The 7,291-nt window shown below is 34.7% G+C and overlaps 1 pseudogene; it reads right to left on the reverse strand.

Moving 5' to 3' along the window:
- Positions 1 to 5,266: 5,266 nt before the first annotated feature.
- Positions 5,267 to 6,416, reverse strand: LOC18446991 (cytosolic sulfotransferase 5 pseudogene; annotated as a pseudogene).
- Positions 6,417 to 7,291: the final 875 nt, after the last annotated feature.

A 7,291-nucleotide genomic window follows, 5' to 3' on the forward strand; every position in this document is an offset into this window, starting at 1 on the left:
AAAATTCCCAGCAATACAAAGATAGAGGAGAAACCAATACAAAGATAGAGGAGAAAAAAAACAATATAAAGAGAGAGGAGAAAAAAAGCAATACAAAGAGAGTGGAGAAATTCCCAGCAATACAAAGAGAGAAGAGAAAAAAAGCAATACAAAAAGAGAGGAGAAAGCAATACAAGGACAGAGGAGAAAAAAAGAACCAGCAATACAAAGAGAGAGGAGAAAGCAATACAAAGAGAGAGGAGAAAAAAAGAACCGGCAATACAAAGAGAGAGGAGAAAGCAATACAAAGAGGCAATACAAAGAGAGAAGAGAAAGCAATACAAAGAGAGAGGTGAAATTCCCAACAATACAAAAAAAGAGGAGAAAGCAATACAAAGAGAGAGAGAAGAAAAAAAAACCAGCAATACAAAGAGAGATGAGAAAAAAAGAACCAGCAATACAAAGAGAGAGGAGAAAAAAAGAATCGAGAAATAAAGAAAGGGGTTTGGTAGACAGGGAGAAAAAAAGAAAGAAAAAAAGAAATGAGAAATAAAGAAAGGGGTTTAGTGGACAGGGAGAGATAACGTGAAGAAAGGCGGTGTATTTTCTTAGTTTGTTTGACCTAAAAATATAATATAAAAATCGGTAAACTTGATCTAGGGGATAAAAGTTATGGGAAAGGTTTCTATGCTTCCCCTACAGCATAGAAGTTCTATCCTACCCTTATCATCCAGTCGTCCAATTTTGGTCGAGAGAATCACCTATCGTTTGATCTTAGATCTGACGTTTCAAAGTATTTTATTTTTAGTGTTTTTTATACAAGTTGTATGAATATAAAATTTGGTACCTGCTATCTTCTCATTGGGGTGCACCTATAAAAAATAATTTTTTGATAAAACATGACCAAAATACCCCTTGAAACTTTCAGGGGTATTTTGGTCACTTTATTTTATTGATTCTGTTTTTAAAAAAAATAAAATTCACTTGTGTAACTTTAATAAATACATTCCAAAATTTGGTATCAAAATAGATTATAGAAAAAAAATTAAAAATAAAATAGTGTAGAGACGTGACATTATGATTGGGGCAATCTTTAGCCCTCCATTTAGAATGGACAATTAGATAAAAGGGAGGATAAATAGAAGAAGCATAGAAAGCTTGCCCAAAAGTTATAAGGGTGCAGTTGGCATACAGATGCATCGGTAGTTGTAGAGGTAACATGCACCTTCCGTAAGGTGCACCTCCAAATTTTATCATGGTATATAAGTAAAATATTCTTAAGATTATCTCAAAATCTATTTTTATATCTAATGGTAAAATTTAAAATTTAAAAAATGGTTAAAATCAAGTAAATCTATAAACGTATGAAAATGGAAAGTGTAGAAAATATGTTATAAAATGCGCTATTTATGGGACTTAAAATCTTTTTATTTTTCATGGTCATACATCTCGATGTCGAGATGATCAATCAAGGAGTTTTTCAACATTAAAACTACCTTTTCCGATGGATTTTTGAGGTGAATCAGTAGTTTTACATTTTAAGGTTGCATTCTTATATAAATTTTTTCCAAGTTATAATTGATAGAATCTTAATGATGTTAGATAGGTTTTGAAATCATGGGTCTATAGAGAATAAAACTTAGAAATAGCGTATACAAAGATATTTTTCTTTATAAATTTTATTTTATAATAGTTAAAATTAATTGGATTTATTAATGAAATAAAACAAAGATTTTAAAGATATACTCACAAAACAAAATTATTTTAATTATGTTTTAAATTTTTAAAAATTGCTAAATTTGATTTATACCATTTAAAACAATATCGATAAATAAAATTAATTTGAAACTTATCTAAATTGAATATGTATTGTTCCTATACTATTCAAATTACTTTCAATGTGTGTTACTTTTTAAGAAATTATGAAATTAGTGATATAATGTTTAAAATTTATAAAGGGCATGTTGTCATTTGGTCTTATGATAATGGTACTTTTTTCAAAAAAACTAATAGTTGAATGTCGGACATGTGGGCACCGTAGTACCACAACAACCATGTGCCCTTTTCGTGTTTTGCTATTTATTTTTTTTAAAACAATTTCAAACCACTCACCGTAAGAAAACAAAATCGTGCGGAACAATTTGTTCCCAATCACTAATTATAAAGATTTAAAATAGTCTAAAACTAATAGTTCTGGGCAACTCATGGCAATGCATTAAAGTGGTCTGGATTTTTGTGCGTGTGTATTATGCAAGTCCTTTTTTTTGAATAGTAATCCTATTAAGGCATAAAATGTTTAAAAAGAATATCTAATATTCTAAAGCATGTTCTTCATACGTCAACATGCCCAACGTATCACATGGTAAACACGGCACAAAAAGAAAGTAAATGCAAGCAACCCATTCTCCAAGGATAACACCTCCCCAATTGAGTGGTGGACAACAGTTATGGTTTGGCCCCTCTTACTCATTTGGGTCCCAAGTCTAGCTTGTCCATTCTTTTCTTTGGAATTGAGCTTAGTGCGTAGCCTTGTAAATCGTCAAGCCGTGATCAATTAAACCCGAGCTCTTTTTTTAAATAACATATATTTTATTAAGCTTGGGGTCTAATACATACTTCAATGAATATATATATATATATTAGAGTAGATTCTTCCTATAAAATTTCAATGGGAGATTATTGCAGAATTTAGAAATATGGACTCATCATTGAGAGGTACCAATTTTGAACCTACAAAATCTAGGAACTGTACACTGAGTTCTGTGAATATTTTCATCAAGCAAATAATTTTATTTCTAAGTAATATTTCCGACTCATAAAATTTGAGTCTACTTTAAAAAAAAAAAACTTCAACCCTTGTAACAAAATTTGTTTCAGTGACATGAATGTCATGATTTTATTTCAATTTTTAACATAATGTTTTGAGGCCCACACTGAGTTCTTAAGTTATCATTTTGAGTTCAGTTTCTAACAAAAAATTATTTGAGATATAAATTTCTGTGGGAAATAAAAAAAAAAAATTTCTTTATTGAAAGTGGGTCATCCTGAATTTTGGCAGTTCGGTATGTTTCATTGAGATGTGAATATCTATATTTGTCAAGCCTACTTAACGGGCCGCCTTTTGAAACTGCCTGATCGCACTTTGTATAATGCAAGAGCCCTGTTGCCGGCGAGAGCCTTTTGCCAGACAGTATTTTACACATTATCCGAGCTCTACTTCCAAATGGTACTTTGCACAATATTGGAGCCCTACTACTGGATTGCATTTACACAGTGCCGGAGCTCCTTTTTGGGTGTAGAGGAGAGGGGTGAATAAAGTTAAAGTAAAGAAGGGTAGTTTAGATATTTTTTTTGGTGAGGGGTATTTGTATAAAGAGTGACTTTTGAGGGTAAATTGCATAAAAAATATAGTCCTGGGCTTTTTTGGTAATTTACCCTCGTAAAATAGAAACGCTCTTCCATTTAGGACGTCTGAGCTTGAGTGGTCAATCCCTATTGTAACCGGTGGACAAAAAAAATTCATTTGAAGCAAAGCTTTACATGGTTGAATGGGCAGATCCTATTCTTTCTTCTTGTTTTTGTTTTTTTTTGTTCGAGATCAGTTGTCAGGTCCGAGAGGTGATCTCCAAAAATTTGTGCCTAAAATGTATTTCTGAAGTGAATTTTACCCGAGAGAGTAAACGTACAACATCCTCCCATGGGAGCAGCGAATCTTTTTACTTGTAAGACTTACGTCTATCCGGTATTCACTGAGATCTAAGGAAGGCAAGGGCGAAACTAAATCCCTTGTTTCAAACTCTTTTAAACACCGACATTTTTGGGATAGGGTGAAATGCTGCCATTTGGAACCTTTTTTTTAGCTTGTTTTTATTGACATCAAATTCCAGAGAAAATTACCCAAAATTTCTACAGTAGAAAGATTGGGAAAACTTAAGAAAGAAGTGAAAAGACCTCGAATTTATTGTTTGCAAATTAGGATTCTGATATGATTTACTGGATTTGTTTGTTTTGTAACATATAAGGTACGCCACATGCTCCCTATGCCTTACTATTCTCGAGGTTGGCTAGTAACCAGACTCATAGAATGCTTTAGTCAAGTTAAAAAAACAAAAAAAAAATTGTCTACAAAGAGACCATTTATCTTTAGGTGCTGTTTGTATAGAGCCGAGGCTTTGAACAATCAAATTTGAGCCCACCTTCAAATAGTATCAAGAAATATGGTTTTAATGCCGGAAAGTTTTGCTATAGCCTTGAATTATATTTTCATCTTTAGTTATAAAATTTAAAGCTTAAAAAATAATGTCGATCGATCAAATCTATGAAAACTTGAAAATCTTAAAAATTGATGGCCGAAAAATGCGTTACAAGATGCCCTATGTCCAAAACTTGAAATTCATCTTGATGTCGAGATAATCAATTGGATGATATTCGAGCATCAAAACAACCTATTCTAATTAATATTTTGAAGTAGGCTCTAATTTGATTGCTAAGAGCTAGGCTCTATATAAACTTTTCCTTTTATAGAGGTCACAATAATTGTTGTTTCTTAATTTTAAAATGGGTAGTTGTAAGAGTGTCATTGAATAGATATAAAGTTCCAAAAAAACCTCTTAAACTTTGTGATTGACGACAAGCCATCAAATGTGATATATGATAAGTGGAATGATTGTGACCACCTTGTACAAAAAATAATAGTTTCTTTGTCGACAATCCAAACAAAAAGGTTAGCTTAGCTAGTCTGGAATTATTGAGAAAGAATTTAAGGGTCAGAACACCCATTGAAACGGACCGAAATGTAGAAATTCCACTAGGCCGGGCCCGGCCTGGCTGGGCTTGGTCTCTATAAGACCAGCCCAAGCCTCGCCCAGGTAGGGCTAAATATAATCAAATAAAAAATGAAAATAACTATCGGGATATGTGATCCAAGCCCTAGCTTTTTAGTATCAAGCCAGGCAGACCCCGACACATCGCTAGCTGAACAGACATAGCCCAGAGAGCAAGCAAAAAGTCCATCGCGAGCCAAACTGACATGGCCCAGAGAGCAAGCAAAAAGTCCATCGCGAGCCGAACTAACATGGCTCAGAGAGCAAGCAAATGGTCGGAAATCTCATACTGTTTTAGAGAAACCCAATCTAAGTAACGTGAGCTTCGTTTTGAGTCAATGCTGAACGACATGTAGCATAATGAGTCGACGACATTGAATAAAATAGTTTAGATGAGATAGAGGAGGGAAGTAGCAGAAACATGGGGAAGCTAAGTAGGCCAATAGCAATTGCTTTATTAAAAAGGAACAAAGATGCTTATAAGCACAGCAGGTGACAGAATTGGAAAACACACATAGCACACGGATTTCTCATCTAAACATTTCACTGCAAACCAAAACCTGATGAAAAAAACACAAAGGAGTGGAAAAACTGCTGGTAAAGAAAGAGTTGTACACATCCTAATCGAACCTAAACTCAAGTCCTGACCCTTGGAGCTTTTGCTGAGTGATGTGATCGAGCCGCTCCATCATCTCAGGCGTAAAATGGTTCATCCAATCTCCCACCACCCCCTTCCTGAAAAAGGCGCTATTGGGAGGTCATTTAGATGTTTTATCCTCAATCTTGTTCACCTCCAAATTACTCAGCTTTCAAAACTGCACATTTCCACTATCTTCTCAACCTCTTTCTCTTCCTCAACTGGCCTTCCAAGGAAAGCAGCCACCCTCTTCACAACTTCTTTTGTATCAGCGATCATTTCCTCATAGGTAAGAAACATAATCCTTTCCTGCTTGTCCTTGCTCTCCTTCCAGTACTCTAATACAGTTTCAAAAAAGGGCCCAAAGGGAAGAGCGCCTTCGCAAAATCTCTCGAATGTCTCCTCAAAACTCAAATTTTCAAAACCATATAAGGGGAACTTTTTCATGTACTGCCAAAACTGAGACTCTAGGATTCCTCGTTACATAAACAATTTGGCAACCACAGTAAGCGAGGTGAGTGGTAAAAAGCCTTGGAGATGGGATACTAGTGATATCGGAATCAGGTCCTTTAAGTATATATCGAGCTCTAGATTGGGAATTAGGTCATGCGGGCAGGCAGAAAGAAGAGGGTTTGGTGACTCTTTTTCTTGCTTGAGGCTATGTTGATTGATGATGGAGAAGATTAGCGACTTGAGCCAAGTGGTGCCACATTTGAGGTATTAGGCCACAAAAAGGTCCGTAGAGCACGCCGAGAAGTGTTTATAGGCAGCCATTGCTCCTTGGTGGAGACGGGGGCTGAGCACGAACCCTCTCGATTGAAACATGTTTGTTCCATCGGGCAGCTCCGCCTTGGGCAGGGAGGACGATATGATATCTTGGGGAAAGGTGAAACTATCCATTAGAGAATGTTTAATCGCTCTTTCCTGTGTTTATAGGAGTCTCCCACTACAATTTCAGGCACACTATTAAATATCCTTCTCCCTGTTTAATAACATTTGCTAGTAGTTGAGCCAGCTATATTATTGCAATATGATGTTACATGTATGCTTATTTTCACGAGGACCACAATAGAGTTCGATATTTTAAATCGTACTAGCACCACATGAGTTGAGTCCTTTCCACATAAATCAAAAGTTCAACTAGAAATGAGAAAAATATGATGTTAGAGAGAGATTGTTCAATATAATAAATGAATAGTACGGTTTGTATAGAGCCTAGGCTCTAAACAATCAAATTAGAGCCTACCTTCAAATAGTGTCGAAAAATGTGGTTTCAACGCTGGAAATCTTTGTGATAGCCTTAAAATATATTTTTATCTTTATTTATAAAGTTTAAAGCTTCCAACATACTGTAGATCGACAGATCTATGACAACTTGAAAATCTTAAGAATTGACGATCCAAAAATGCATTACCAAATATACTATGTTCAAAACTTGAAATCCATTTTTTTTTCATGTCCATGCATTTTGATGTCGAGATGATCAATTTGAGGATATTTGGGCATCAAAACAATCTCTTCTAGTGAAATTTTTGAGGTAGGCTCTAATTTGATTGTTTAGAGCTTCGGCTCTATATAAACTTTTCCCATAAAAGAATTAATATAAGATTAAAATACGATGTGGTGTGATCCCTCGTGTGAAATTTATTATTTGAGATTATGAATAAATCCAATGTACATTAGATAAAATTTATAGAGAAGACTTACATTTATGAAGTAGGAACCCAAATTTTGGGGATAGGATAACACCGTAAATGGACCTCGCTAGTTTTCTTTTACACTCATGTGTGTAGAACCTCAAATGATCACCATTAAATTTGGTATAGATCTCTAGAAAAGTTATCACATGGGT

This window comes from Amborella trichopoda, chromosome 12, assembly GCF_054954075.1.
Source record: "Amborella trichopoda isolate Santa Cruz 75 chromosome 12, AtrichopodaSantaCruz75HAP2 v2.0, whole genome shotgun sequence".
Classification (NCBI taxonomy): Eukaryota; Viridiplantae; Streptophyta; class Magnoliopsida; order Amborellales; family Amborellaceae; genus Amborella; species Amborella trichopoda.